At 44.9% G+C, this 8,487-nt stretch overlaps 1 non-coding gene across 1 annotated transcript; it reads left to right on the top strand.

Annotated features, from left to right (window-relative positions):
* The first annotated feature begins 2,789 nt into the window (after positions 1-2,789).
* Positions 2,790-2,896, top strand: LOC120663095. The gene has a single exon (XR_005670319.1). It is a non-coding gene; the product is annotated as a small nucleolar RNA R71 (small nucleolar RNA).
* The last annotated feature ends 5,591 nt before the right edge of the window (positions 2,897-8,487 follow it).

Here is an 8,487-nt window from a genome sequence, read left to right as displayed (position 1 = left end):
AGGGTGTTGCTCTCTATTTATAGTGCTCCATGGTCGGTATTTGGCCTAGCATCAGTTGTACGCAGTTGTGGCGGTTGTGCTTAACTTTCACGCCAAAGCTGAGCTTGAGACACCACAAAGTGGGGCCATCCGGTCTCTCCTAGGCCGGCCGGCCTGGGATTTTGTCTGTTTCTCGCTGACCTTCTCGTGGACGCTCCTGATCTTGTCTAGATTGTGATGGAGGGTTGCGTCGGTTTGAAGCTCATGCTCCCACTCAAACCAGATTTTAGTGGAACTACTCATGTGCCAACTAGTTCAAATACTAGGAGAGTAAAAAGTTGTAAACGAGGCACTTGCAAAGCATGGACAGAGCAACTATTCATCATTTCCATGATAAGAGCTTACATGGATCTCCACGCATAAAAGCTGGGAGTTTTATTCAAAGCATGAAACATTTTTTTGTGCTTTAATTTATTTATTTTGTTTTTGTTTTTATTTTAATTTATACTTTTACTTTTTTTATTTTGAGTTTTTGAATGATTTAAACTAATTTTGATTTTTTAAGACACAAAATGAAAGGACAGGTTAGATGACTTACCTAGATACAATGGCACCCCCCCCCCAAAAGCTTGAATGAAGCTCAGTAGGTCTGCCATCTTGGCCGATTTATTTTTGTATGCAATGTAAAATCAAAAGAATGCATTTGCGAGAATATAAACATGCCATGATGTGAAAGGGAAAAACTATGCAAGAAGATAAACTATCCTATATGCAAATGCAAGAATGGATAACTACCACGTATCTCATGGCAAGGGCTTGAGTTTCTCGTCCTGAGCGAGACTATCCATACTTTGGGTTCAGTCATCGTTACCTGATGGAGACGTTGGTGGTGACACTTTCTTCGCCATAGGCAGAGTTACTTCGATCTCTTTCTTCCCAAATTCCAGAAAATTCCTACGTTGAATATTCCGCTTCGCGTTTCGTTGGTTATACATCTTAATCTCCTCTAGAGTTTGAAGATTCTCCACGAATTCGATGAGGGAATATGGCTTCTCCAGCTCTTTCACGGATTCCTTCTGGTTGAAACTTTTGATCTGTGAGCATTTTTCATCCTTCGGTCTGAAACCGAATCTCTCCTTCTGCCCATTGATGTTGAGTTGGATTACTCCAACTCCCGCATCAATGGTTGCATTTGTCATACTGAAGAATGGCCTCCCCAATATGAGAGGGATCGTAGCGTCGACCTCCATGTCAAGAATAACAAAATCAACAGGGACGAAGACATTCTGTATTTTCACCGGAATAGCCTCGGCGATCCCCGTGGGATGATGAATTGATTGGTCTGCTAGCTGCAAACACATGGCAGTAGGAGCAAGCGCATGATGGTTAAGTTTATCATAAATTACCATTGGCATGACGCTGATGCTTGCTCGCAGATTGCAAAGAGCGTGCTTAAAGTGTTGAGCTCCGATGGAACATGTAATGGTGGGGCATCATGGTTTCTTCTTCTTCTCCAGGAGAGGATTGAGTATAGCTGTGCTACATTCATCCGTAAGCTGCACGACCTTGGTGGTCGGCAGGACCCTCTTACTGCCAAGGATATCCTTGAGATACTTGTCGTACGTGGGAACCTGCATAGTATCAAGAAGTGGTATGTTGCCATTAAACTTCTTACTTACCTCGACGAACTTGCCGAATTGCTCGTCGGCCACCAGCCTCCTTCTCCGCTCTAGAAACAGTAAGGCGGTTGTATCATGACATTCCCGTGAAGTTCTAGGGGGTTCCACGGGGTCTTCCTGGGTAGCAATGGTGTTGGATTCTTCAGCCTCCTCCAGCACCCCATCTTCAGCATCGGTATTCCTGGTGGCTACGGTCTTCCACCGTGTACCTGCATCCTGTGGAAGAGGTGGTTTCTGTGCGGATTATCTTGCCCGCACAGCTACCGCACTCACACTTTCTTTCGGGGTCACTTCCGGTTGCCCGGATAGCTTCCCCGTGTCATGGTTAAGGCAGGATGGTATACCTACATCCTGCGGAAGATGTGGTTTCTATGCGAATTGTCTTGCCTGCACAACTACTGCATTCACACTTTATTTTGGGGTCACTTCCGGTTGCCCGGATAGTTTCCCCGTGTCATGGTTAAGGCAGGATGAGGCCAGCTGAGTTACTTTAGTTTCTATCAATTTATTGAATCTCAACTGATGTTTAATAACAGAGTTAAACCCATCTAGTTGCACAGCCAAAGACTCGAGAATTTTATCATTAGCAAGAAATTTCTCACTAATGTTGTCATTCATTTGTTTTTGGCCGTACATGAAGTCTTTAAGCGAGGGCTGAAAACTGTTATTAAAATTGTTACCTTGCTGTTGGCCGAAGGGGAGGTCGGGCTTAGAATTCCAACCTTGCTGAGGACGACAGTCTGAGTCATTGGGAGTGTTGTTCCCAATGGAGTTCTCGTCCTCTTGAGTGAATGGGCAAGATTTGCCCGAGTGTCCAGTATTGCCACATTTCTCACATGTCATCTGAGACTCCATAGTCTGGTTAACCTCCAGGTGTGGAGATTCTAGCTTTTCCATGAGAAGATCCATCTTGGCTGCCAGCATATTGACACTGTCGATTTCATGTATTCCTTTTGCATGGGCTGGCTGCCTATTTCCCATCCAACTCTGGTTGGAAGCAATCATGTCGATGAGCACTTTAGCCCTGCAACATCAAGAGAGAGGAATGCTCCTCCCGCTGTTGCGTCCATGTGATCTTGCGATCGCTGGTTCAAGCCATGGAATAAGTTCTGAATGATAAGCCACTCTTCCATGCCGTGGTGTGGGCATGCTGCAATGTATTCCTGAAGACGTTCCTAGGCTTCTGGGACTGTTTCGTCCTGGAGTTGTTCAAAACTCGAAATCCTATTCCGAAGGGCATTGGTTTTGCCCACCGGAAAGTACTTGACCAGAAAAGCATTGGAGCACGCATCCCAAGTGTCAAACATATCTTTGTAGGTGTAGAACCACATCTTTGCTTTCCCAAGCAAAGAGAATGGGAATAGTCAAAGACGAACATTATCCATCGTAGTGCCTCTTGGGTTGATTATGCTGCTCACTTCCAGAAAATTCTGTAGATGAGCGTGGGCATCCTCTGATGCCTTTCTGCAGAAGAGACTTGCTTGAACCATGTTGACAAGCCCAGTCTTTATCTCAAAGCCATCAGTGCCTTGGTCATTGTTCAGTCCAGTAGGGATATGCCTATTGGACGGGGCTGAGAATTGACGGAGTGTCTTCTAGGCCATGGGTAATGAAGCTGGTGTTGTGTTGGCGCTCCTTAAGTACCCATTTTATCCCTTGTTTATCCTTGATAATGGCATGAATTTAATATCAAAATCACTAACCATCCTAACCCCGGCCTAATTATTGGTCATTTTCACATTTGCACATATATTTTGGAGGAACTTCGTTTTTACAGGTTTTTGGCCTATTTTGGAGCATTAAATGACGAGGCCCGTGATCGAGCGCTAACACGGAGAAAGACGAAGGACAAAGCCCAAAGGAAGGACTAAAGCCCATGTTGATTCGAAGCCCATTCATGCACATCCATCCTCCAAGAGAGCCCAAAGGACCAAGCCCACAAAGATGAGATCAAGATACTTCGGGATTAAGCAAAGCAAACAAAGATTTAAGGAAGGATTCCCTATCCTATCCTTTCCTTGAAGATATCTCCAAGATAACGACGTCCAAAGGGGTGCAATCGTGAAGGACATAAACTCTAGAAGATGCGAGGAGTCTACACGCGAAAGATGAGACCGAGGCGGGCCCAAAAGAGGGTAGGCCGGCCGGCCTAGGCCCATGAGGCCGGCTAGCCTAGCCTGTTTCCGAGGCGGTTCGTCCTCCCCTTCGACCGGTGGCTTCCTCGGCTTATAAATAGCTCGCACCTTATTCAACTCGCGGCATCAATCCACCCAGAACTCGACGAAAACCTAGGGCCAAGGCCGGAGGGAGACGACGGCCGCCGCAAGTCTTCGAAGGTACCTAGGAGATGGCTTAGGCCACCCCTAGCCGCCATGGCCTCCCTGCGAGGTTGTGCCATGGTGGAGTTCGGGAGTCATCCCCAACAATCGTCGGGGTATGTACACACACAATGGTGATATCAATCTACTCTTTATTCTAGTTGTCTCGACTTTGGTCTACTTCAATGCATGCTTTCTTTCTCATATGTGATGCATCCATATGTTCATAGTAAGATTAGATCTATTCGTGGTGATTAGTCTATATCTTGCGGATACATTGAGGTAGCGTGTTTTAGCTAGTTGGTTGATTACACCGGTGTGGTGATAGCATGGCGGAGGGAAAAATTCTAGCGATGACATGATGTGGAATAGGATCGATGGCGAGTACCATGGGAGTCATTGCGCGGCCACCAAGAGGAGGAGCTTCGAGTAAGAGCACTTGGTGGGCGTTTGGGATAAAGCTTTGGGAAACCTTAGGCATTAACACGCACCTCGCACCGGCGACCTTGGGAAAGTAGGCCGCTTGTGAGCCGCCTTTCTAAGAGATGATTTCGTGTACCTTTAGTTGAGATGCAATCTATGTTTTGATCACCTTTTTTTACTAGAACTGTACCTAGAGACGATAGGACCTAGCTCCTTGGTTGTGTTATCTCATCTACGGTTGTGGGTGTGATGAACACTTATGCTTCATTCATATCTATCAAGTGTTCAGTTTATATGCAATCTTCGCTTCATGTTTAGGATTGGTTCGATAAATTAGATGGTAAACTCTAGTCGGTTCGGTTCCGATCCACGGATTGATAAACCTTGGGGGAGTACTCTAAGGGAAAAGCTACCACGATCCGTGCGCTTGCGGTACGTAAATTGGGGCTCTAAGGAGTGTCAACATGTTGTCAAACCTTGATCCTAAGAAAATTTCTTCTAGAAGGACGACTATGCGTCAAACAATTCACCCAATTCTTTCTGGATTTGAGTTGAAGTGATATGGTAGATCAAAACTAGTCATGCACTGCTCTGCAGAAATCACAAAGATACCGAGAGCAATGGTAATCCCGCTAAAATTAGTGGTGATAATCAGTAAATTTTATCAAACTATTCGACGATATCTTTAGCCAATTGCTTCCCCGGCAACGGCGCCAAAAATGCTTGTTGGTATTTCTTATGCTCAATAGAATATGGATTCCGCAAGTGCACAGAATCACCGATGTAGCACTTCACCTTGGAGTATTCTAGAGTATCGTAAATATCCTCAGGGAAGCATTATGGTAAAGAGTATCGAAGAATCGAATGTCAAACTTTACTAAAGATTTCAACCGACTAATTTAGTGGGGGTAAGCCTGATATGATAGATAAGATAATGGCCATGATGACTGTCTGACACAGGAGACTCTAATCCTTAGAGAGGTAAGCAGCTGGGAGGACAATGAACGAGAAAGACTCCTAAAACACTTCTAGACTATCCAGCTAGCCTCTTTAGACTAAACATTGCTTCTAACTAGTTATCGGGAACCTACAGCTTACTTCGGCGGCTAGAAGAGGAAGGACTTCAGAAAGGGGTGAGAGGGGAGTCCAACGGCAACCTGCAACTACTGCTATGAGAACACCCGAACATGGTGGACTACAAGGGACGGACAGGGCTGTCACCACCTGTCACCAACCACAACGGTACCGTGGGGTGGAACACACTTTCTAGCTAACACTGAGCTCAGACACCACATCTGCTCTCGGTGTTAGGATTTCTCTTGCAGCTAACAAGAGAAATTCTCCTCAACCTAGGGAACTAACTTGAGCCTCCCTAGTCCGGGTGAGAAAACCCGTAAGGTAAGATCCTGATAAACAAGATAGGTACAAAGCCTAAACTAGAGGAATTACTTTCGCACACAAGTAAGATAACTTGGAAAGGTAAATAAATGCGGAATATAAAGCTGACTCGAAAAGACAAAGAAGATAACTTATATTGATAAATGTCAAAGGAATAGATACAAGAGCTTATACCTGACTTCCGATGACGACTCCGGAATCCCGAGACAAGCTCGACTCGACTCTAACTCCCAGACTACCTAACCTACTCTAGTAAACAAAAGTGAGAATAGAGAACTCCTTTGGTTTGTTGTGAGTGAGGGTGTTGCTCTCTATTTATAGTTCTCCAAGGTAGGTATTTGGCCTAGCGTCAGTTGTACGCAGTTGTGGCGGTTGTGCTTAACTTCCACACCAAAGCTGAGCTTGAGACGCTGCAAAGTGGGGCCGGCCGGCCTCTCCTAGGCCTACCGGCCTGGGATTTTGTCCGTTTGTCACCGACTTTCTCGTTGACGCTCCTAATCTTATCTAGATGGCGGTGGAGGGTTGTGTCGGTTTGAAGCTGACAGTTGGTAGGTCGGCCGGCCTCTCCTAGGCTGCCCGGCCTAGGTTTGGCACATCTCGGCCTCCCGTTTCTCCGACATCTTGATCCAAGGGTGCATGAAATCCATAGTGGTGGTCCGGGCCAAAAGATCTCGGTAAGTGCTACAGATGGGTCGTTTAATCCATGTGCTAGGCCTTTCGGTCATATCTTTTGTATTTGCTTGTATATCCAGTGAATAGGGGTACATTGGAGGCCCCCTAATGGTCTTGTGACAAGGCAAGATGTGTTTGGCAAAGATGCTGGGCCGGCCGACCTAGGTGAGGCCGGCTGGCCTGCAGCCTCTGCACAACACGAGTCCGAAACTTGTAATTTGCATAACTTTTGCGTCCGGACTCCGAATTGGGTGAACCAAAATTCCAATTCGATCATCTCGACGATCTCTTCAACATGGCAATGTCAAATTTGGCATTTGACAACGTTTACAATGGTGTCATCTGATATCCATGTTTCACCATCCTTGTAGATGCTCCATTTAGTGTTGTTTCTTGCATATTCTGGGCATAATCCTGCAAAACATCTCAAACCACCAAAACTTGTGGAATTTGTTAGAAATAGGTAAAATATGCATGGAACATGGTGCAAGGCTCAATTTATTCCCGAGAAGTTGATGGTCAAAATGGGAAATAATAAACGTCAACACTGCCGCAACCTTCGCCTCGTGCTAGGTGCACCACCCTCATTGGAGCAGAAGGGACTGAGCCTGAGCTTGTTCAAAAAGATTAACCGAGAGTGGCCACAGGCCCAGGCCGGCCGGCCTTTCCTAGGCTGGCCGACCCCACCTGTCAGCCAACCTCTGGCCCCCTTTCGCGTACGCACGGTTTGCCACTTCTACTCCATGTTCCTTTCTGGTTTCGTGCAATTTCATTCAAATTCATGCTAGTTAAAATCAAATCAAATACTTGAATGAAATGACTAGGAAGAGTTGGAATCTTTTCACAACCATGATATACTAAGATTTATTTCTTATGCAAGTACCGAAATGCCTCCAGAACTCATGTTTAGGATCACTTGATTGCTTACTTATTGCTTTCTATGATATAATGGCGTGGAGTTATGTTAGTTCTTGCCTCAAGGTCTTGGAAGTTTTCAATTTGAAAATACAAAACTAGGCAAAACTCTCTTGCTCATACCCATTCCCGAGCTATACTTATGAAATCCAGACACATAGCTATCCTATGCATTGTGAGCTTGCTCAAGTTTAGTGCCTCCAAATGATTTTAGATTGATTCATCTCGATGGGATCATTCACGTACACATCTATCAACTCAAAAATCCAAGAAGTGTGGATGCCAAACATGTTACACCCCCCTGAAAAGAAAGAAAAGGATGAACAAAATTCATACCTTGTCTCAAAAAAAAAGAAGAGCAAGAAGGGGGAGGTGTGTAATGCTATGCATAAAACCACCATGGATTATATCTTCATCTATCACTTGCACTTGACCCATGAGATGAGCATCTAGATTCCTAAGAGACACCGGGTTTGATCTTGCAATACAAATGTTATGGATAAGCAACACCCTTCAACTAGCTCCACATACTCCCTGTGGGAGGATTAGTGAGGAATGAACAAAATTAAGTGAATGAGTGACTTGAGCAAAAAGAGTATACCTTAGGTTTATTTAAAAATAAAAAATCACTCCAAGTACTACGTGGCAAGGCTAATCATTATCTTCATCGATTTATTCTGGAGATCAATAGGTGAACATGGAAGTGTTAGCCACCCAAAATCCGAGGTATGAATGGAAAGCTCTGAAATAACTCTTATGCACACTAGCGTTCGTGAACCCTGGACTTTGCTTGATCCTCAGGAATCTTTATCGACCCCTTTTTGCTTGGGACGAGCAAAGTCTAGGTGTGGGGGTGTCTTAGCGGTCGATTTCGATGATTTTTACCGCCAACATTCCCTAGGATTTCATTCAATTGGAACTATATTTTTAAGATTTTTACTAACATTAACGAGTTCCATGATTTTTGATGTTTATTTGAAGTGAGGAGCATCATGTACAAATCTGGGCCAAAATGGGGCAAACCCCAGGCCGACCAGTTAAGCCCTACCACATCTGGCCATTAAACTTCGTGGAAAGTCACTTGAGCTCAAGGACAAGTCATA

The sequence above is a fragment of the Panicum virgatum genome, chromosome 2N (genome assembly GCF_016808335.1).
Source record: "Panicum virgatum strain AP13 chromosome 2N, P.virgatum_v5, whole genome shotgun sequence".
In the NCBI taxonomy this organism is placed as follows: domain Eukaryota; kingdom Viridiplantae; phylum Streptophyta; class Magnoliopsida; order Poales; family Poaceae; genus Panicum; species Panicum virgatum.
Note: the sequence above shows the minus strand (reverse complement) of the source record. Positions and strands in the feature narration are given on the sequence as shown.